Source organism: Crocodylus porosus, unplaced genomic scaffold (genome assembly GCF_001723895.1).
Source record: "Crocodylus porosus isolate Cpor-Errol unplaced genomic scaffold, CroPor_comp1, whole genome shotgun sequence".
In the NCBI taxonomy this organism is placed as follows: Eukaryota; Metazoa; Chordata; order Crocodylia; family Crocodylidae; genus Crocodylus; species Crocodylus porosus.
This window is the reverse complement of record NW_017728907.1, coordinates 56,769,469-56,791,129: the sequence shown is the minus strand read 5'-3', so window position 1 is coordinate 56,791,129 and position 21,661 is coordinate 56,769,469. Positions and strand designations below refer to the sequence as shown.

General features: G+C 44.6%; 1 protein-coding gene across 2 annotated transcripts in view; it reads left to right on the top strand.

Moving 5' to 3' along the window:
* The window catches only part of DAB1 (DAB1, reelin adaptor protein), a 771,943-nt gene that overhangs the window by 486,491 nt on the left and 263,791 nt on the right, over positions 1 to 21,661 (top strand). For both annotated transcript variants that reach the window (XM_019531498.1, XM_019531499.1), the window contains one exon: positions 20,747 to 20,858. The gene's annotated coding sequence lies outside the window, so the exon portion shown is untranslated. The remainder of the gene's footprint in view (positions 1 to 20,746; positions 20,859 to 21,661) is intronic.

The window sequence follows — 21,661 nt, the reverse complement described above, 5'->3', positions numbered from 1 at the left end:
TGGGTCACCCGCCTATCTTCTGGCGTGGATGCTTTGCCCCAAAGTTTGGTGTCATCGGCGAACTTGGCCAGTCCACTCCTGACTCCAATGTACACATCGTTAATGAAGATGTTAAACAGTATGGGTCCAAGGACAGAGCCTTGAGGGACCCCACTGTTCACAGGGCACCACAATGAGTGACTGCCATGAGTGTTTGGGGGACACCTTGCTCCCAACTCACAGCCCTCTGGCCCTGCCAGTGCCCCTTACTCCCAAGCTGCAGTTCCTCATGCCCCACTCTACCTGGGTTATACTGGTGCCTCTCACTCACACCCTGTAGTCTCAAGTCATATGGGCGATGGCAAGGTGTGTATGGCCCTGATGTAGGCTGGAGAGAAGAGGAGAGGATGCTTGTGGCACCCGGGTTGGGGCTCCAGTGCAGTGCCAGGTGGCCTGGCCATGCTTCACCCCTCCCCTGGGCAGTGTTTCCTGGGGCCATCCAGCCCATGCGAGCACAGGCACAAACCGAGCCACAGAGCTCCCTGCTGCCCCCAAAGCCTCCCCCTGCTTCCCTCACTGGAGGGGCAGGTGCTTCCCCTGCCTTGCTGCAGCCCTGGTGCCCAGGCAGCTTCCCCCCAATGCCATCCTTGCCTCCAATTGCTCTCCTGCCAGGGGAGCAGAGCAAAATCCCAGACATTGGTTCCTATTTCAAAAAAACACCTGCATGGAGATTGGGGGGCTCAAAAAGGGAAAACCCGGGCATACCGTAACCCTATTTTCTATTTAGTTACAGTTGCAGGATAGGAGCATCCAAATTTTGCCTCTCAGCCTGTCAAGAACTTGATTTGGCTATACCAGGCAAAATAGCTTGCAGTGCAGCATTTTTAATATGGAGGGTATAGTTTACAGAGATGAAAGATTAAAACCTGCAGTGTTTTATCATGATCTGACAGGTCTCTATGTGAGTTAGAATAGAAGATTGCTTCTGGGACTAGTCCTTTCTGAACTGTACATTTATGTTTAAGATAATCATGGTCTTAAGTCATGGTCTCTTTAGGTTAAAGCATGGACCTAGGGGGCTAGAACTCTAAGTTCTGAGCTCTGTTAGTGAGTCACTGCGGACATGTCTATATACGTCAGTAGGGTGACCTGCAGAGGATGAGGCTGGGGACAACCCTGCCCACAAGCACACTACAGAGCCAGAAGTTCACTAGTGTGGCTGTTCTGGGTTCATCCTTAGCGCTTGCTTTCAAGGCCTTGGTCTCTATTAGGGTGTCCCGACTTACAGGTTGGAAGAATGTTAGTGGACTCTGGGCAGGGTAAAAGAGGGACAGGTTTAGCCCCATCAGTCCTGGCCATGGCAGCAGTATAAAAACTCAAGTACAGTTTTTCATTGGTGCCCAGTTTGAATCACTTTGGACAACTTGTTTTCTAGCCCGTTGTTTTTACCAGTATGCTTTGCTACCACCCAAAATCTACCATCACTTTAAACAAGTAAACCAGAACAGTGGACTGATTGAGAATACCTTGACCCCTTCATGTTTAGGAGGTAACTAGTGAAGGGTAAAGCAGAAAGCGTTTAGAGGCTACTGTGCATTTATTTCAATGCTTTGTCTAAAATCTCCATCACTGATGGTGAACGGCTTCATTAAAAGTTACCTAAATAAAACATTCAAGCCTTAAGGCTAGGACAGCTATGGGGCAATTGTAATAAATGCAGTCAGGAAGATTAAAAAAAAAAAAAAAAAGGGTCAAGAGCACATTATGACTATTTCCTGTTAGCTGTATCACTGGGGATTTTTAATGTTAAATTATACTGGAACAGGACCTGCACTTTGGGATGCTGTAGTTCCCTGAAGACAGATTGGATTGTACCTTGAAGTCCCAGCTTTTCTGCTGGTTTGAATTGGCACAGCTACATCGGCTTCAGCTGTACTGATTTATCTCAGCTGAGGATCTGGCCTAAAATAATCAAGAGGTGCTGGAAAACTGAAAATCAGACGCTAGTTGTTTTAGATGGGGCATCGAAAAATATGCCACAGATCTTAAAAGAAGTGGTTACTTGTGAAAAGACTGGTTTCCCCCTTTCCATGCTTCCATTTCCTTATCGCTAGAATGGGATAATGATATGCTGCTTTGCAAAATGATTTGAGATCTGTGGATGGAAGCAGGGGTGACTGGTGCCTCCGGAGTCTGGGTGGGGGGCACAATTGGTGGGTGGGCCAAAAGCCCCATATCCACTCCTCCTGTGCTGCAGCTTAGTGTCCCCCCGCCCCCAACATGCCGCCAGCCCACATGGCAAAAAAGCTGCCCCATCCTGAGCGGTGCTGAGTCGGGGACCAATCTCAGGGGGAACACGTGCCCCGCCTACCAGTTGCCTGTGGATGGAAGAGTTAGGAATGAACTAATCCACATGAAAGTAATGCAAGTCTTGTGTTTCACCAGGGACCTTTTTGGAGTTCACTTGATTTCAGATTAAGAGTCTGGGGCACGTTTACACATGCTTTGAGGGGGGAAGGGGAGTGCTTTAATTAGAGTGTCTCTTGGGAGCTGCTTTAATTAAAGCACCTGCAGCATCTCATACTTCAAAATGGTGATGGGGGTGCTTTAATCAAAGCTCGTCTGATGAGTTTTATTTAAAGTGCCCCAGCTGCTGTTTTGATGCATGGGGACGCTGAGTACATATAATGCTGAGGCTGCTGGAGTGTGCTAATTAGCACGCTTCAGTGTACTCAGTTAACTGGGTCTGCTCCTACGTGTTTTAATTAGAATGCATTGGAGGCAGCATCGGGAATGTGTATAGGTGCCCCTGGTTTCTTGCAGTAAAGGCTTGCAGAGAAAGCACAGCCTCAGTGTAGCCCAGACATAATGTGATGCACACTGAAGTGGTATTCATATCACTCATCCCTTTTCTTTCCTCCCATGTTCCAGAAATTAAGTTTAGTGTAAATTTTAAAGAGCTGGCTAGTGAAATCATCATGTCCAAAGGTTTTTACAAAAATAACCATCTGATTGTTCTTTTGAGCCACAGTAATTAATGCTCCATCCATTAGAACAAAGCAGCACTATGGCGTATTTAATCGGCCAGAGGAAGGCATTTGGTACTGGTTCTGTTTGGACACTAGAAATGCTTGTATCTGACCTCAAAGGTTGATCATTTCATTCCAGAAACCAGTGACAAAACAGGCCTATGCACTTCCATGCATATATTTCATCAACAGTTCAAGGTTTGCTTGATGACGTTTTTAATACACTACTGCCTTTGTGTCTTTGTCTTTTAGCTCCTTGGGTCTTTACTGGATTCATGATAATTCTTGGAGTCACTTTCCCTAAGTAGACAGGCGGCTGTGGATGAATTGGAACAGATGGTTCAATGGGATGAATTGTGTACCAAGATGTACTTTTGGCTTGTAAATATGAAAGAACAAAGAAGGTGGAGGAAATGTTCAACCACTGCAAGATGTATATTAGTATCAGCGAGCACATTCTTAGTCCTTTACAATTAATAATAGTGTTTTCAGCTGCTGATTTGAGCAGGAAAAAAGTACCCAAGTTAAAGGGATATGTACAAAAATAGCATAACATTTTGGTATGGGGTATCGTGTGAACAAGCAGAGAAAATTAATAACAAAATACTTGATAAGGATGATATGCACATAGGAGTGAAGTTCTTGCCCTTACCTTCCCTTTCTTCATGCTTTTGATTGATTTTAATTTCCTTTCCCTCTTGCTATTAACTTATTTTTCTTCCTTATAAAACAAAAATATCAGTAAAATATTAGTCTGTTTTATATGTTGTTGTAATACAAATATGATAAAGAGACAAATTGCAGGAAGCTGGAAATCCTTGCAATCTGGACTGACATCAATTCAGAAAATATTTGACTTTCCATTTTATTTTTGTCTTGTTATTTATAATTTGCTTTATAATATTATAATTTATATTAGAATTGTATTTATAAAAAAAAGAAAAGTTGAAGTGTTTCATATAATTTATTGGTGAAAGACAACAGCTAGTGATGATTCTTGACGCTGGATATCTGGCTTACTACGGTATGACATCTCTTACCCTTAAAATTAATCACGCGTAACATGCAAATCTGTTTATTGTTCTCAAGCATTTCGGTGAGTCTTATGGTTGCGGAGGAAACGTTCAAACTAGGTCGCAAATATAACTGCTACAATCTGAGTATTTGGCTCAGTTGCTAGAGAGCCTGATGGTAGCTTGAAGGTATGAATTGCGCTGTTCATTTGAATAGAAGCTAACTCAAATGCTGATGATAACTCTTTGAATATCTCTGTCGATAACCATGTCACTGTTCCCAAATTTTGTAACAAAACAGGGAAGGGTGGTATTTTTTGGAAGTGTGTATCAGCATTTTCAAAAAGTAAGAAAAGGGTCCCTGTAGAGTGCAATCCAGTAGAGGAGTAAAGGGTTTGGAAGGTCTTTACGTGAAGATGATTTGGCTGTTAGCAACACGCACAACTTGATTACAAAAGGGCTCGTGGTCGTTTGGTTTTATCTCATTTTCCTGTGATGTCCTTGGGGATTTTACCTTTCTGAATTTAGAGAATAATGTTTTGTAATGTCCAGGGAAAGTGGGGTTTTTTTATGCTTTGGCTTTCTTACTAATAGCTGTTGTTCTACTGCTGCTGTTTTAAGTATTTGAAGTGAAGTTTCAAATAAGTGCTCTTATTTATATTTAAGGGCAGCTTCCTTATTTAAAAAGTGTTTGGGATAAATGCATTAGCTATGGACCAGGTGGTGCCAGGTGGATTCACATCTGGAGAGGGCTGTTTTGCCTGTGGATCTTCACCTGTCTGTGTAGAAGAGGATGTCTGTTATCCTCCCTGCTTCTCGGGCCTAAAGAGGCTATGGTTTTGTGAGCGTGAAAGACAGGAGAAGCAGTCTTGAGGTCTGTTTTATGGTTTCGTAACAATACACAACATTTACCAAGAGAGATCCTGGTTTTGGCATCCACAAACAGATTTTTAAAGGAAAGAAAATTACCCATTAAACGTAAATGGAGCCTATTTCATTTCTCTATTTCTCACCATTTTTATCTATCAAGATGCTACTCTGCAATATGTTACAGCCTGTTTCAAAAGTGTAATGCAAAAGTCTAGAAAAAGCAGTCAACAATATAGAAAATTGAAGAGTAGATTATAGCAGTAGAGGTGTGCTATGCCGTTAACATAATATTTTGCTTCAGCGAAAACTCTCAAACAGGAGCTACTAATGGTTGATTATATTCCCATCCATTCTACTTTCTTTGGCTACAAAATGGAATTTATGTAAGTAATAACTCAGATCCACAGCAGTCTGCTAATCAACTAAATGAGATGCATATATTTTTAAATCTTAGGAAGGGTACTGGTGCTCAGTGTTGACTTAACTCTGCTCCCGTGGATGTTTTTTGAACTGCTTTTCAAGTCACTTATTTCTTGGAGGCGGGGTACTGTATTTCCAGTGTTGAAATATGTAGATAACATTGGGTCTTGTGATATTTCAGCTACATAAACGATTCTTCGAGGCTTCAATATAATCTGTGCAGAGCTAACTATGACCACTGCACAATTTAAATCCCAGGGGAACTACTAGAGTCCACTCTTACCCTTAGTCCTAGCTACCATGAAGAATTTTTACATGAGTTGTTTGTACAGCTTTTCAGTGTAGGGAAGTAAGGCAATGCACTCACACTACAGCTTTCCTTCTTATTCTGGGCGCTTGTACATGTGTAGGGGGGGTTAGCCCTTATGGTTGCACTCTCTGCTCCCTACATGAAATGGTGGGATTTTAAGTCAAACCCACCACTTCAGTTTAGGGGTGTCTGTCACTGTTAGGGTGAGGGACCGATACTTTTTTTGGTTTTGTTTTTTGGCGGAGCCTGTTTGTGGCTGGGGGTTGAGCTGCCGGCGGGCCACGCAGTCCCTAAGCTTCAGGGGGCCCCAGGTCCTTCCCTCTGCAGTGGTGGCACCCCCTGGGACCACCTGGGTGGGCTGCTAGTGAGCCCGACCCAACTCTTTCCTGACCCTAAGCTGAGTCAGCACCCGGCCTGCTAGCAGCCCACACAGGCAGCCTGGGAGGCGCTGGCATCACGGAGGGAACGACCGGGTCCCACCCCCACTGGCTCAGGGGCGCTCTGCCTACCGGCAGCTCACCCCTTGGCTGCGGGAGAGGCAGGCAGGCTCTGCCAGGGGAAAAAAAAAGGATCAGGTGCCTGCAGAGCCTGTCTGCCTCTCCCGTGGCTAGGTGGTGACCTGATTAATAGCCGCAATGCATCGTTGCAAACTGAACTACATCCTGATGTAGGTTAGTTTGCAACAATGCCAACTCATTTAAAACTCCCCAAACTCCTGCACGTGTATAGCATGATGCCATCAAGCTACACAATGACATTTTTGTCACGTGTACATGGTAACGGCATCACATGTACAAGCTCCCATGATGTTATTTTCCATTACCTTTTTATACATAGAGGATTGTTCACACTTCCAGCTTCAAAACTTTGGGTGTTAAATAACTCCTGTAATCTTGCTCTGGTTCCTCCTTTCAACCATTAGGTAATTTGTATATATTCACGTTGTTGCTGCAGACTAATACTGTTCTCAGCATGAAAAAATATATTTATCTTTGGCAAGTAATCAAGTAGAACCACCAGGCTGCTTTCATGTTGCAGTTTCATGCTTCAGAACAACATAGACTTTCTCAAGCTCCTGTTCAATGCTTTATACTTCAAAAGGGTGTCAATGCAACCAAAGGCCTTTCTGCCCCGTAAATGGCAGCATTCTGTAGCCTTAGGGATGCAGCTTTTTTCAGCGTGCCACTTTGAGCTGTGAAAAAACTTGCTCTCTTCCGGGCAGTCTTCACCCCCTGAGTTCCAGAGCCAGGCTCCTCCTTGACACAATTTCAGCCTTCATGGGCTGCGAGTTGGTCTGTCCTGAAACAGAATATGCAGGTCTTGATCAAAGCATTTTGTGGTTGTACGGAAAGTAACAACAGCATGAAAAAATGCGCATCTCACTTAGTCCTTTTTTCTGTGGGCTTTTCTTCATGTGAAGTTTTTTCCACTCACGCTCCAAACAGTTGTAACCAAAATGTGTATACTTCATCCTGGGCTGACCCTGGTAGAAAAAAACTGTATACATCTGTGTTACTAAGTGCTGTATGATCAACCATACTTACAAGAGGGAAGGGAGAAAACAGGCAATCCTTAATAATATTGGTTTCTAATTCTAAGAGTTTGACCTTTTTTAGAGATTTAACATAAACCTAATTTCCTAGGTTTACAACCAAATACATTTTTGGCATTTTTGGAGATTTTTAGCTGTTAAAATCAAAGAAGCCCCACTGCGTACGTGCAAAATCTGTCTTTGTGTTTTCCCTCCCTACCTTATAATTGTGCCCATATTTGGGTTGATTTTTACCAGAGGCATAGTGAGCTCCTTCAGCACTTGGGACTAAGCAGGAGGGGAGGGAAGGGGAGTCTTACCTGCCTTAGCTTTCTATACTCAGGCATCAGCTGCTACTGCTGTGACTGCTGCTGTAGCCCTGCGGGCTTAGGCTGATGCAGCTAAGGGATTAGGCAGTAGCATGGGCTCCCTGGGGGCTGCTCCTGGTTCCCTGTTCACTTCCCTCACCCTGGGTGCAGGACTGTGCCTCCCATGGCAAAGCTTCCTGGTTGGGTGGTCATTCTACCTCCCATCAACCCCAGGTATGCTACTGGACATGGGGTTGTGCCTGACCCACTTCTCTGCCTGGGCTGCACTTGCCATGATCAACTTCTGGGGGCAGGTCTCCTCCAGTCATCCTCTTTACATCAGTGCCAGGGGCTGGTGCCCTACTACCTCCTGCTCCACACCCCCTAGTTTGGCTACTGATTTGCACAGGAAGGCCAACCACGTCTTCCCTTCCAAATGTCCAGTTCCTGCTCTAAAGTCTGGGAGAAATAGAGCAGTTCAAAGAAACGGTCCCAAGAATTTTTCATGAACTAAACAGCATATTTTTCTTTTGCCTCGTTTTCATGGCTGAACTTCCCCACTCCTAATTAAAAATTATCCTAAGGCAGGAATTCAGACTAAAATTTCAGCCTACTTAGTTAATGTTTGTTAAAGTTTTGAGCAAATGAAGACAGGATCCTTTCAAGGGAACCGTGGGCAACCTTAACAGTAGGTAGCATTACTAAGTCCAGGGAAGTATCTCTATGCAAATTACTGACTGGTATATTGAAATTTGTTCTAAAACTTATCAATGTATGGCCTGACCCTAGGATCAAGGATTTGAGGGATTATTTGACAATTTTAAAAGTAATTTTACTAGCTGTTTTAAGCTATTTCTTCTCTCTAACTACTTAGAGCTCCCTTTGATTTAAGTGGAGACCTGAACCTGACAGCATCTGGGGCTGATGGTCTGTTTGGAAACTATGAAGCAGACACTGCATATTTCCTCTATAGGGAACTGAGCACAGAGTGGCCTGGATCTCCAAGGTGGCTGTTTCTTGCTTCTGTGAGGGCAGGCAAGAGCTTTGTGTGCATTTTATGGAAACGGATACTGACCTGGGAAATTCTGTTTTTAAACTCCTGTGCCCATTTGGATTCTGAAGCACTCAGAGTGCTTAGAAGTGCATGTCTTCAGTACCCCCCAGATCTCCCAGACGCATTTAAAAATGCTGTCCAAAATCTTACTGTTTCAGTTGGTTAATTTCTGTTGACTTCAATTTCTGTTCCACTCCACAGCTTTTGTGGGCACTATGTTAACTTTCTATTTTCAGAGAAATTAGCAAAAAAGGAAAGAAAAAAAAATTCAGTCGTTTAAAGACTCAGCCCAGCAATGAAGCAATTCAAATTTGGTCTTAGATCAGTGGGTATATTTTCCTCATCGCACTTAATTTCATACAAGTTTTATTGAGTATCTAAGTATTGAGAACAAAACAGTCCTACATACGAAGTGCTAGAGCTCACCATATACAGCCACCCATCATTCTGTATAACTTCCTTGTTTCTTTAGGTGGTATATAACTTCACCATTTTATTGTCACATCTTCCATTGCTGTCATTATCCTTGCATAACTGGAGATAAGCTCCACAGGGCACAAAAGTGCAGGTAGACGTGTGTTTTTTGAGTTCTGTGTCCCCAAAGTGGCAAGTAGTGGTTTATTAGACTTTTTGTCTGCTCAGGAATTATGGGGGGAGGGGAGTGGGCTGGCAAGGTTGTAGGTATAATAGCTCAGGGAAAGAAGTACATAGACTTGGGCAGGGGTCAGCAACCCCCAGCACACATGCCAGAGCATGGCATACAAGGCCACTTTGTTTGACATGCCACAGCCAGCTGCCCAAAGCCCAGGCTGGCTGTCACAGGCAGCCAGGAGGCTGCAAACAGCTTCACCGGGCTATGGAGCCATGGTAGCAGCGGCTACACATTTGCCTTGGGATGCATAGCCGGGAAGGGGCCCAGAGCAGTGCAGTCCTGGCTTGTCCTCTGCTGTCTTCCTGGAGGCATGTTTGCAGCCACTGCTGCTGAGCTCTGGAGCCTGGTCCAATTGTTTGCAGCCTCCCAGCTGTCTGATGCAGCTACCCAGAGCCTGGGCCAGCTGCGGCAGGCAGTCAGGCTATAAACAACTGCACTGGGCTCCAGAGCTCTGTCTGGTCTCCATGGTGGTGGGTGCATGCACACCTTAGGGTAGTTGATGTGGGACAGGCTGGGATTGTGCTGTCCCCAGGCCCCTTCCCAGCTGTGCTTCCCAAGATGCACATGTAGCTGTTACCACCACAGAGCCCAGCACAGCTGTTTGCAGCTTCCTGGCTGCCTGCTACAGCTGGCCCCAGCTCTGGGCAGCAGTAGCATGGAAACAGCAGGCTGTAAACTGCTCCACTGGGGTCCAGAGCCCTGTCACCGGCTTCATGGCAGCAGTGGGTGTACACACACTTTGGGGCACATGACAGGGAAGGGGGTCTGAGGCAGCACAACTCTGGCTCCTCCCTTGCTGTCCTCCTGGGCTAGGGACGGACATTGCACATAAACCAGTTTAAGTGATCAGGAACTGGTTTAAAGCTATAAGAGAACAGATGTTCAGTGCACATAAACCAGTTTGAAAATGGCTGAAACTGGGTTGAGATAAACCTGGTTGAATGTAGTATCAGACTTAACTGATTTGGGTCAAACTGGTTTACGCAATGTCTGTCACAGACCCCTTCCTGGTTTAAGTTAAATCAGAGTCCTCCGGCACCTCAGATGCTTTGCAGCCCTGGGCAGGGCTCTGCTCTGTGCTCCAGTTCTGCAGGGCTGACTGCTCCATGGCTGCAGCTCCAGCAGAGACTGCAGATACAGTGGGTTCTGCCCCCACCCCACCCTCACTCCCTGCTCAAGCAGGGATTCCTCCTTCCCCTCTGCCTTACACAGACATCTGTCAGCATTAGCTAACAGACCACATGCTGGATAGGGTACATGCTGTGGGAGATGGGACAAAGGGGGAAAGGACAGTGCTTTTTGGAGCTAATCAGCAGGTAGCTGGTAATATCCCTCTGTTCCTTTCTTTGAAAAAGTTGTTTAAGAAGAGCTTGAAATAATAAGACAGGCTGTTTGTTTTGTTGATGGGCTGACAAATGCTAACAACTCTCTGTAGTTTCATAGTTTCTAGGGTTGGAAGGGACCTGAGTAGATCATCTAGTCTGACCCCCTGCTATGGCAGGACAGAGTACTGGGGTCAAACGACCCCAGCAAGGTGTTCATCTAACCTCCTCTTAAACACCCCCAGTGTAGGGGCCAACACCACTTCTCTTGGAAGTTGGTTCCAGACCCTAGCCGCCCTGACCGTGAAATAGCGCCTCCTGATATCTAGCCTAAATCTACCCTCTACCAGCTTGTGGTCACTCCTGGCAGTGCTTGGGGGAACAGGGACTTCCCCAGTCCCTGCTGATCCCCCCTGACTAGTTTGTAACAGACCCCATAGCCTCTCCTCATAGGGCCTGCCCTGCTGTCCCCTGATCATATGAGTGGACCCTCTGGACCCTTTCCATGTTGTCCACATCCCTCTTGAAGTGCGGTGCCCAGAACTGGATGCAGTACTCCAACTATGGCTTGACCAATGTCTCATAAAGGGGGAGGATTACCTCCTTGGATCTGCTCGAGATGCATCTGTGAGATGTGACTCCCTGCTGTGTAACTCAATGGTCTGTTACCAACAGCGGGGAGATGGGGAGGGAGCCCCTCCCTAATCAGAGTGTTCTGCTGGGGCCTGGCCACCCCCCCCTCAGCTCAGCACCATGGAAGGGAATGGAGGGCTGCTGTATTGCCCCTTCTCTCCCCCCCACCAACTTCCAGCCTGAGCCACTGCAGGCATGTGCCTGCATTTCCTTAGTCCAGAGGGGATGTGTGGCAGGGCACTGTTGGTGCCTGCCACTTTAAAGGCTGAGCTAAGCAGCCAGCAGGCGTTTGATTGTGGCGGCCATTTTAGATCGCTGGCCACCTATATAAACAGAGCAATTTGTTGCTGGCAGGCCAGGCAAAAACATCACCTGGGTGCAAGTCTCTATGCAATATCCTGGAGGTAAGGGCAGGAGTTTAAGGGAATGATTTGGAGGCTCATGGTCCTGGGCATGACCTAAAACTGCACCCTGCCAGGAGTGGGTAACCTGGTGGGGCTCCCAGTGGCACAGGAGCCCCCAGAAAATGCCAGGCAAGTTACCATGCCAGTGAAAGGTGGGTTGGGGCACCTTAATAACCCCAGCTCTCACAACCGGGTTGGTTACCCCATAATAGGGCAAAGATGGTGGACCCAGGTTAGAGAGTGGGCTAGAGGCTCAGAAACCTGACTTAAAACACTCTCAACTGGTCAGTGCTGGGGCCAGGACCAGAAAGGTCAAAAGGGCCAGGGGCCCACTGTGGGGGATACCCAGAGCTGAGGGTCTGAGGTTTCCAACTGGCCTTGGATGTGAGGCCAGGGCCAGTGTGGCCAGAGGTCCTGGGGGGGGGCACACCTGAGAGGGGGAAGAGTTCAGGGAGCTAGGCAGCCCAGAATGAGGGCAGAGTAGGCCGCCTGATTGGAGGGATCCAATTGGGGTCTGGATTGGAGGATTCTGGGGCCCAGTGTGGGGCTGGTGATGTTAAGAACTGTGGATGCCATCTGCGAGGCTTGGCCTGCAGTATAGGGGAGGAATGGAGCTGCAGATAGCGCCCCCTGGCATCGGGGCAAGAATGGGCAGCCTCCCGCCTAATTAGCACCGTAATTATATATCATTCTGTTGGCTCAGAACCAGGTGGGTGGGCCAATGACAGATGGGTCCTGAGAAAACTCCCTGTTACAGGATATCTGTATAGTTACAAACCAGTTTAGTCTAGGCAGTTTAGACTAACCTGCAAAGACTGAATCAATTCAGGCTCAGGCTTTTTGAATGTCTGTCCCTAGCCATGGAACTGCACATGCACTATCCCCCAGCAACAAGCATCTACTTGTGGCTCCCCTGCTGTCTGCCTCTAGCATGCCAAGTCAAGGTGTGGGTGAAGATTGGGTATTTTTGGCAATTTGGCATTTTGTAGGCAAGAGCCATTACAAGGAGAATAAGTTTCTCACTGAGAACTGAAGGCCTTATGCAGAAATTGCTGATGTCAGCGGAAAGACACCCCCATGTACATCGCAGGCATGTCAGGGATCTAAGTATGTATGGTTAAATCTTACCTCCACTGAAGTAAATGGGGGTTGGAATTTCATTCATAAAGTGAAATGGTCCCTGTGATAGGGAGAGGGTTTCAGGTGTGATGGAGAAGATGTTAAAACTAATCCAGTTTGACGGGTGACAGCTTTTACAATTAAGAGCTTGATAGTTTCCTACCTTGAGAAGGTCAGATGAAGAAGGAATGGTGGGCTTTGCTTTCAACACATATGGTTTCAGGGCTTAGGCAATAACAAGAGGAGATAACGCTGGAATGTCAGACTTCATTTGCTCACTGTCATTGTTTTTGCCACATTTTAATGTTACATTTATCATATGGTAATTTAAACAGGATATACAAAAGGATTTCGTAGCAAGTGGTGTATTATTAATGGGAACATAATGGCTACAGTTTTCACCATGTAGTATCAATATTGGGTGTCGTCTGTAATTTTTAGGATTAAATAGCATATAAAAGGGATCCCTTCCCTTTTTGTTGTAATGTGCCACCCAGTATATGAAGCCTCTGTAACTTCTAGGTGTTTATTTAACTATGAACTAGTTCACTCAAGACAGGCAGGGATGCTGGGGAGAAGGCGCGAGGAAATAAAAATAGTCCATCTGCCATCATCCAAACTCATGGGCTGTGGACAGAATTTACACACAGACTGGTTTAAGTGATCAGAAACTGGTTTAAACCTGTAACACAAACGAATCTCAGTTCACATAAGCCTCCTTCAAAATGACCAAAACCAGTTTAAGATAGACCTGGTTGTATGTAGTATCATAATTAACTGATTTAGGTATTATCAGTTTATGGAACTTTTGTCCCAGATCCCTGCCTGGTTCAAGTTAATTCGCAGTCCCTCAGCATCCCTGGGCTATGCTGCCTGCTCCAGTGGAGCAGCGACTGCCTCACTCTTTGCTTCTTGCCTGTGACTGTCAGCCCATAGGGATTGAGGGGGCGGAGAACAGACCCCCAGCCGACTAGCCAGGGTCTACACAGCACGTGGAAAGTCCCTGTGGTAAGGACTTTGCAGACTCTCGCAGCCCTCTCCCCTCCCCACTCCCCCCTGATTTACTTGAGTGGCTGCCACAGAAGGGAGGGAGCAGGAGTCCTCCCAGCCAGGGGCCTGCCCATGCAGCCCAGTATGCCGGGGCATCAGGGAGCCTCTGCCTTATGGGGCTTCCCCCCCACCCCAGCCCAGGGTCCCCCAGCCTGGGGCAGCCCGAGGGAGCTGAGGGCGTTCTTCCCCTCCCAAACCTTGCCTTAACCCCGTGCCTTAACCTCAGGCAGTTTCCAGGAGCAAAGGGAAATTATCTTGCTCCTCCACAGCTGTTTTTGCCTTAGCAAAACACTCATGCAGGGGAGCAGAGGAGTTTACTTCTGCCCCCTGGGCTATCCCTGAGACTCCAGCAGCTAAGGCAAGGAGGTGGGGTTGTGGGGGGAGGGAGGGGGACAGTGAAGCTCCTCTCCCCAGCTCTGCCCCCACACAAGCAGCTGTCAGCAGGTGATAGCAGTGGCTACTGTTGGGGGCAGCCGGGGGAGAGGAACTGCACTGGCTGGGTGCCTGACTGGGCTTGGCGTTCCCCGACTGCCTGCTGGGGGGCCTGCGGCAGTGCCCTCAACCTGCTGGCCTTGCCCAGTGCAGGTTCTCTGCGTGCTGCCCCCCACCAAAGGAAACCTCTGTTTGGTCCTGACCTAACCTATGGAGCTTAAAGTGCGAAAATTTGCTCACTCCTGCCTCAGGCTTTGTGAAAGTCTGTACTTAGCCTGAGTTACAAAGAAGGCTTGTAGTTCCTGGGTTTAAACATATGAGCCTTTTAATATACTCAGGTTTTTCCTTATCTGCTGTGGACCATTGTAGAATTTGCTTCCCTGGAGGAATGTGAAGTTGAGCTGGAAGAAAGCCTGCCTGATCTTTAATCATCTCTCATGCATTCAAATGCTTTTCTCAGAATTGTCTCATCACTGTAACATTTGCACTTTTACTTTTCCCCTCACCACCAGAGAAAGGAGACAAGTTTTATAGGGAGCCAATGATTATATACGTGAAATATCCTGGCCTTGTTGCTGGTTTCAGCTCACCCACTTAGACTGATTTATTTTGTTTGTTCCAGGGAATAAGACTGAAAAATGCATTTCTCCCATTCTAGTTAATAGATTCAGGAAGTAATTTGCAGAAGGGGAAACAATGGATGTTATATAATAAAAGTACTGCCTAGGTAATTCATGAGGAAGATAAACTTGTATTGTTAAGATTTTCACATTTTACTCTTATTTGTAGACTGTAAATTGCTCTCCCGTGCTTTGCACCATTAAGTACTAATGTTATTGCATTAGTAAAAAAGCACCAGCACCTTCACTGCCTTTGCAAAAATATACACAAAGGCAAATAACCTATCTTATTGAGTTACGGAGTATTATTTGTTCATAACTGCTCGCTTAGCTTATCACTGGGTGTTATATGTCATTAAAATTTAATCACCGCTCTGCATCACTGAGGTCATGAAGGCTGGTCTGAGGAAGAGAAGGGAAAGAGTGAAATGACTGACAGTTAAGTATTTCAATCAGTCAACACACTGATTTATTTCTTTAAGGAGGAACATAAGAGGAAATGAGGCTGGCTGGGGTTTTTTTTTTTAAGTATAATGCACAGAACAGTCGTCTTGGCTGTAAAAGTCAGGTGTGCAAGTCAAAATAGGTCTTGAGAAGGATAAAATACTAGAAAATGCCTTGCTTCATAATTATTCTGAAACTTATATGATCGTTATTGTGTTTGGTCAAAGCTATAAAAAGAGCTTGGGAATCATTTTTTGTCATAGGGTTTCATGGCAGAACAAATTATACAAAAAATTCAAATGAAGGGTATAGCAGATTTTTTATTAGCTGTCTTCATTATACTTCTAACACAGAAGGCCTTAGTCAGAAGCAGGACTGTAATGTGTTGCTTTATAATAATGTTTACCTGGAAAACTGACAGCCTGTTATGGGCCATGGTCTTATCCATGCACTTAAATGGGTCAGGAAGCCTGGCTATTTTCAGAGATAGGTATATTTAAAACACTAGCTGTACGATTTTTGGTAGTGTGCAAATAAAAGAGAAACTGTTGGCAAAATTCTGTATGGTGACTTGGTAAGTATGCCTCAAGTTATTTTTCTTCTGTTAGTATTTACTGCCTGAAAAGCCAATATCAGTAGATTTCATAAGGCACAAAAATACCACATTTCCCCTAATTTTCTGAAGTGCTCCACGTTATTAACAATCGTGTCTCGTTTTTAATGGTCTTGATGTTCAGTTAGTCAAGAGAGTCTTTCTCAGAGCAATTTTGCTGTTTACTACCTGCCCCTGGTCTTCCTCTTCCTATTTTATAGCATTGGAGACTCTGCAGCTCTTTTCAAAAGCGTAGATCAGGGGTGGGTAATTATTTTGGACGGAGGGCTGCTTACTGAGTTTTGGCAAGCCATTGAGGGCTGCATGACAGGCAGCCCTGGGGAGATAAATATTAATTTGCAAAATTTTTTAGGAGCCCCGTGGGCTGGATAGACTGGCCTGGCAAGCTGCATCTGGCCCACAGGCTGCATCTTGCCCACCCCTGGCATAGATCCACCCATGGAGACAAGTTTTCAGGAGCTGCTTGGATTTGTTCTTTAGTTAAGCAAGAAAAGGAGGGTGAGTCAGTTGAACATTAGGCTCTGCCCCTGTTCTCTGCAGCCATAAACCTGGGGAAAATAGTTCTTTCAAAAACAAGGTGGGTATTGTAATCAGGTGCGTGTTATACTTGAGAAAATGTGGTATTTATGTTGCTGGTTCTTTGAGCGGTGAGGGTTTGCATTTTTCTTAGATAGGCAAGAAACAGTGATAGTTTAGGGTTCAACTGGTGATTATAAGGGTGGAGAGGTGGAAAGAAGAGAGGAAAGATGCAAGGCAGATAGTGGAAGGACTGGAGAGAAGGGCATAGGAAGCTCATTTCTGAGAGCTGTTTTTCCCTGCCTCCTCCTCAAAAACTCCTCAGCATCTAGAGATGTTTTCAAACATCTTACTGTATTGTATAATTAGGCCCAGGGCAGTGAGTTGACTTTGCTGCTGCGCCAGCAGAAAGGCTAACATCAGGCCTTGGGGGACTAGAAGTTCATTCAGAATTTCTGCTGGATTTTTGTTACTTGTGCACGTTTATTTGGCCCTGTTTAAATAGCCGAATACAATATTCTGTAATATACACTAGAAGTTATTTCCCTAGCTATTTTAAATATAATCTAGCAAATGCTATTGCTGTCCGTGGAGACCTTCAGGAAAGTCTTGCAAAAGTCCTCTGGATCCAGCAGACTTGGTGTGGACTGGCTCACATTACACAACGTTGATCAGTTCTGACTCTGAATGAAGCCAATTTATGTCAGACTCCCTGGCTCTAGGAGATTACTGACTATCTACTATGGGCTAGTTTTATTTCCTTCTGTAGCTGGAAAGGAGTCTTTAGTATTTTACATGCATTCATACCTGCATATTTCCACAAATGACTAGATGAATGTGCAGCTGATGAGTTGGTGAAAAGGTTTGTAGCTCCTGGCAAATACTGAGAGATGTATTTACCCTAGGGAAAGATCAGAATAAATCTGTGGAAGATTGTATAAGGATTACGAAAAAGAGGATTGCCAACCTAGAGTGCACTTTCTCAACAGGGGTCACTTTGCAATAAACAGAGAGAGTCTGTTTTTAGGCCGTTTTGCATCTTTTCCTAGCATCTCTGGGATGGAGATCAGACTTGAGATTCATAGGATGTAAACAAATTGTAATGATTATTCTTAATGTCTGGAACATGTTTGCAAGGCTTTGGCTGCAGATGAGTGTACAGCATAAATATAATTATTTGAATTATCAGAGCGCTTAAGAACCCAAGTCACCGTGTAAGGCAAAATAAAAAGATTGTCCGTGCCCCAAAGAACTTGCAGTCAAAATGAAAGAGGCAAGAGAAAGATCTGGATGAGTAGGTAGGGATGTACAGAGGATCACTGAGACAGTAGTGAGAGTGAGCAGCATGATACACAGTGGCTTCTGCACATGACTGGGCCTGACTGTTGCCAGGCCTTTAAGCATTTTGTTTCATGGCAAAAAGAGAGTTTTGGGAGGAGATTCAAGTGACTTTGCAGATGTTTAAAGGGAGCTTCTCCCAGGTACAAGAGGCAGCATGAGAGACTAACAGGAGTACTGTTTTGGAGGATTTAAGGGGTGGGTGATGGAAGCTGGCATTGGCAGCCAGTTGGAAGTGGGAGTGATTCATACATAGTGAGAGACGAGGGGGGATGAAATTAAATTGGGAAGAGCCTTGAAATGGTTTGATATGATGAAGTGGAGGGACTCAAAGGAAAGACTGACCTGGTCAAAGTGACAGGCCTGTAGGATGATCTTGGCGGCAGCAGCATGCCAAGTGGAAATGAGGGGAGCCAGATTGCATTTGACAATGCCAGAGGAAAAAAAAAATCAGTAATCCAAGTGCAAGATGAGATGGGTTAGTTGTATGGATGCATGGCAAAGACCGTACTTTAAAGACGTCATGACAGAAAGAACCAGCAAGACTTAAACATAGCCTTCAGGTGAGGGCCTAGAGAGAGGCCTGAGCTGAACTCGATGCCCAGGTCACAAACCTGAACGACGGGCAGGGTGGTGGTTTTATCAACCCTAGTGACTGAAAAACTGTCAAAGAGCTGTTTTAGCTATGCAGAAGGCAGGCCAGGGTGGCACCTGAGAGACTAACTCATGTAGAGAGGCATGAGGGCTAGATGTGCCCACCCCCAGCATCTGCAAAGGAGGCTGTTGTCCACAAAAGCTCATACTCCTATGAGCCAATTAGCCTCTGCTGCAGCTTCTGCACAACTTCAGACTATGCAGTTAATCACCTCTGCTTAGCCATGTGCAGATGTCAGCTGGATGCCCAAATGCAATGTCAGCAAGAAAGTCTGGGATTTTAGGTGATGTAAAGCAGTGCTTTTATTCAGTGCTCAGCTAACACAACTTTTGGGATTGTGATTTCCACATATCTAAGGTCTCAGTTCCAGGAAGCAGCATCTTGGTACTGGCACGGTGCCCACCCACTTTGACTTTAGCAGTGACAAGGAGCTGCCCACATAAAGCTTATTGCAGGATTAGGGCCCTAATTTTCAGCATCTGTTTGGGTTTTTTTCTGCCATAATGGGAAAAATTGAAACATTCTAGATTTAACAAGATAACTGTTAACAATAACCATTAAAGGTGATTAGAAAGCTAGCCATTAAAGCCTTTTATGTTCTAATAATTTTGAAGTTTCTATTAATCTCCCTATAAAAACCCTTACTTCCATAAGTTATTGTATCTCAGGTAATTTAAACAGCAAGACATCAAGCTAAAATTATAGGGATGTCCTAGTAACAATTTAAAGAGTATTTGGCGACTAAAAATCGGAATAAATGTTACAGAAAACTATTCTTGTGGCTGGAAAACAAAAGGCAAGCCTACCCAAGTGGCTGTGTTTCCTCTTGGTTCATATGCTTAATGCTTGTTGGTCTTAAGGGAGTTCTTGTACTCAAGGAGGAAAATACTTTTGCGCATTTTAACTTGTGCCGTTTCTTTGATTTGTGACTGCTGCTACAATAGTTTGTGCCAAATGTTAAGAAAGCAAATATTGCCTCCATCTAAGGGTTAAACAGATTTCAATTGCCTGCTTAAATATGTTGCTTTATTTTATTAATTTTTCTAACTTGAAAAAAATGCCTAGTGTTTATGTTTCAGAGAGAGGCTGGGAACTAAAACTTACTCCTTATACAGACGTATGGATACTGCATCTTTAATGTTCGTTACTTGTGCTTTAACATGAAAATTGCAAGTTGCAAATAATGCTTCACTTCTAGATATTAGTCTGTGGCTGCTCTTTGGGAGCTATTCCCTACGTGTCCGTATTTTTACATTTGGATTTTGCAGTCGCATTAGTTTCCCTGTGGGCCCATGACACTCCATTCAAAGTCATCAGAACTGTGTATCTTAATGCAGGACTGGGATTTTCTGTGATGGTATCGGACCACCTCCTATATGAATGCATTCCTAATCGTAACACTAGTGTGTAGCAGGGCGCTATTATTCCATTTTTACAGGTGGACAAAGTGAGGTAAGAAAGATTAAGTAATTTGCCTAAGGTCACAGAGGGAATCTTTGGCAGAGTTGGAAATTGAACCCAAATCCCCTGAGTCCCAGGTTTTTTATTTTCTGTAACTGGAACATAGTTTTTGTTAATACTGAGTATCCTGTTTCCAAGCTGGATACTGCATATTGGTTACTAGGAATATGCACATGTGCACGCATGCATTCCATATACCAGTCCTCCTTATATGTTGCAAACTGTGACTATGCTACGGCTGTCTCAGGTATTGAATGCAGTTCTCTGTAGTTAGGCTCGAAGTCTGCTATCTTTGGGAAGAAGTTTGCCTCTGCACACTGGTTTGTAAAATCTAAACTAGTAAGATTTCTTTTCGATTCTCTTCTCCATGGTATCTCCTAATGACAAGGAAGTCAAAGCTTCTGCGGGTACTTTGCACATAGGTGTCTAGAAGTGTGCCTGAAGGAGAGGGTGGGGGAGATGTGGGTGGTGGTTTTTTTTTTTTTCCTGCGGGGAAGCTCGACATTGAGACTCTTATTTCAATTTTGTATATACAAATAGAAAAATAATAGTTACGTTGCCATGGATTTTTTTCTTCTTTTTTTACTCCTTTCTCCCTAAAGATTCAGGCGCATGTGTTTTTAACGATGAGGCCGCAAGATCTGATCTTTTTTTTTTTTTTTTTTTTTTTTTTTTGTATGCCCTAGAACTTGCTATGCTAATAGTAGGTAGAAGTGAGGAAGGAACATGCCTATAAAAAACAGTCTTCCCTTGGTAGCATGATGAATTGCGGAAGCCCTGATTGAAAATTCTAATCACAGCCTTGCAGTCCTTCAGATCACAACCCTTGACAGTTGATTCACTCCTTTTCATGCCTGCTGCTTCTCACTGCTTATGGTGCCTCTTATGCATGAGTCTATCATTAGCACACAAAGCATGATGGATTGGTTGGGGTACCTCTATCCTTAGAACCTGGGAAATGCTTCTTTTTCAGAACCAGAGAGCCTGTGTGACATCGTCATGAATGAGAGAAGAAAGTAATACAGTATTGGATGTGCCTGTTTGCTGCCACTTGTTTAGAGAGAAAATGATGCATTATGGGGAATGTAAGTATATGGCCTGTTTTTCCCTCACTAGCAACCGATGCAGAAAATCATTGATCACAATCAGTGCATAAACTAAGGCTGGTAAATGTATTAAAGATGCAATGTCCTTTGAAAATCAGAACAGTAAACAATTCTCTCAAAGGTGTGTTTAAAAAAAAAAAAAAAAATCAACCAGTGTGCGAAGCCTTTTGACTTTCAGCATGATTTAAAGACCAAAAAGGGGCAGAGCTAATTGACTTTGATCTCGGATATAGATTCTCATCACTCTCCTATACTATTTCCTAAGACGGGAAGCTGCAGACATTAAACTTGTAAATGATTTTATTTGTCTGCACGGCTTCTAGTTGGCATTTAATGTTTCAGTGAACAAAACAGTTAAGTTTTGGCTCCAGTGAAAGATTGATAGGAACAATTTTCAAATGTGGAATCAAAACAAAGTGAAAATATGTCATGTTCAAATAAAATGCAGAGCTCTGATGCATCATGTGGTCTTGTAATAAATGATTTTGCACGACAGAGTTGACAGAGATTTGCAGGAACATATTTTTAAATTTATGGTGATTAATTTTAAACTGAACTACAATAAGAAAAATGTATTATAGATACTTGCAAAAAAAGAGAAGGAGGAAGCAGCTCTCTGACAGAGAAAGTAAACAGGTAATGATTAGGTTGCTTTCACGTTATTTTGCTATGCTTTCCACAGTCTGTACTGTGAACAGGGTTTGAATTATGGGGGAGGGGGGAGCTCACTTCCCATGAGACAAGAGCCCCCTGTAAGATATGAAAATCGTAACCGGGTCTCC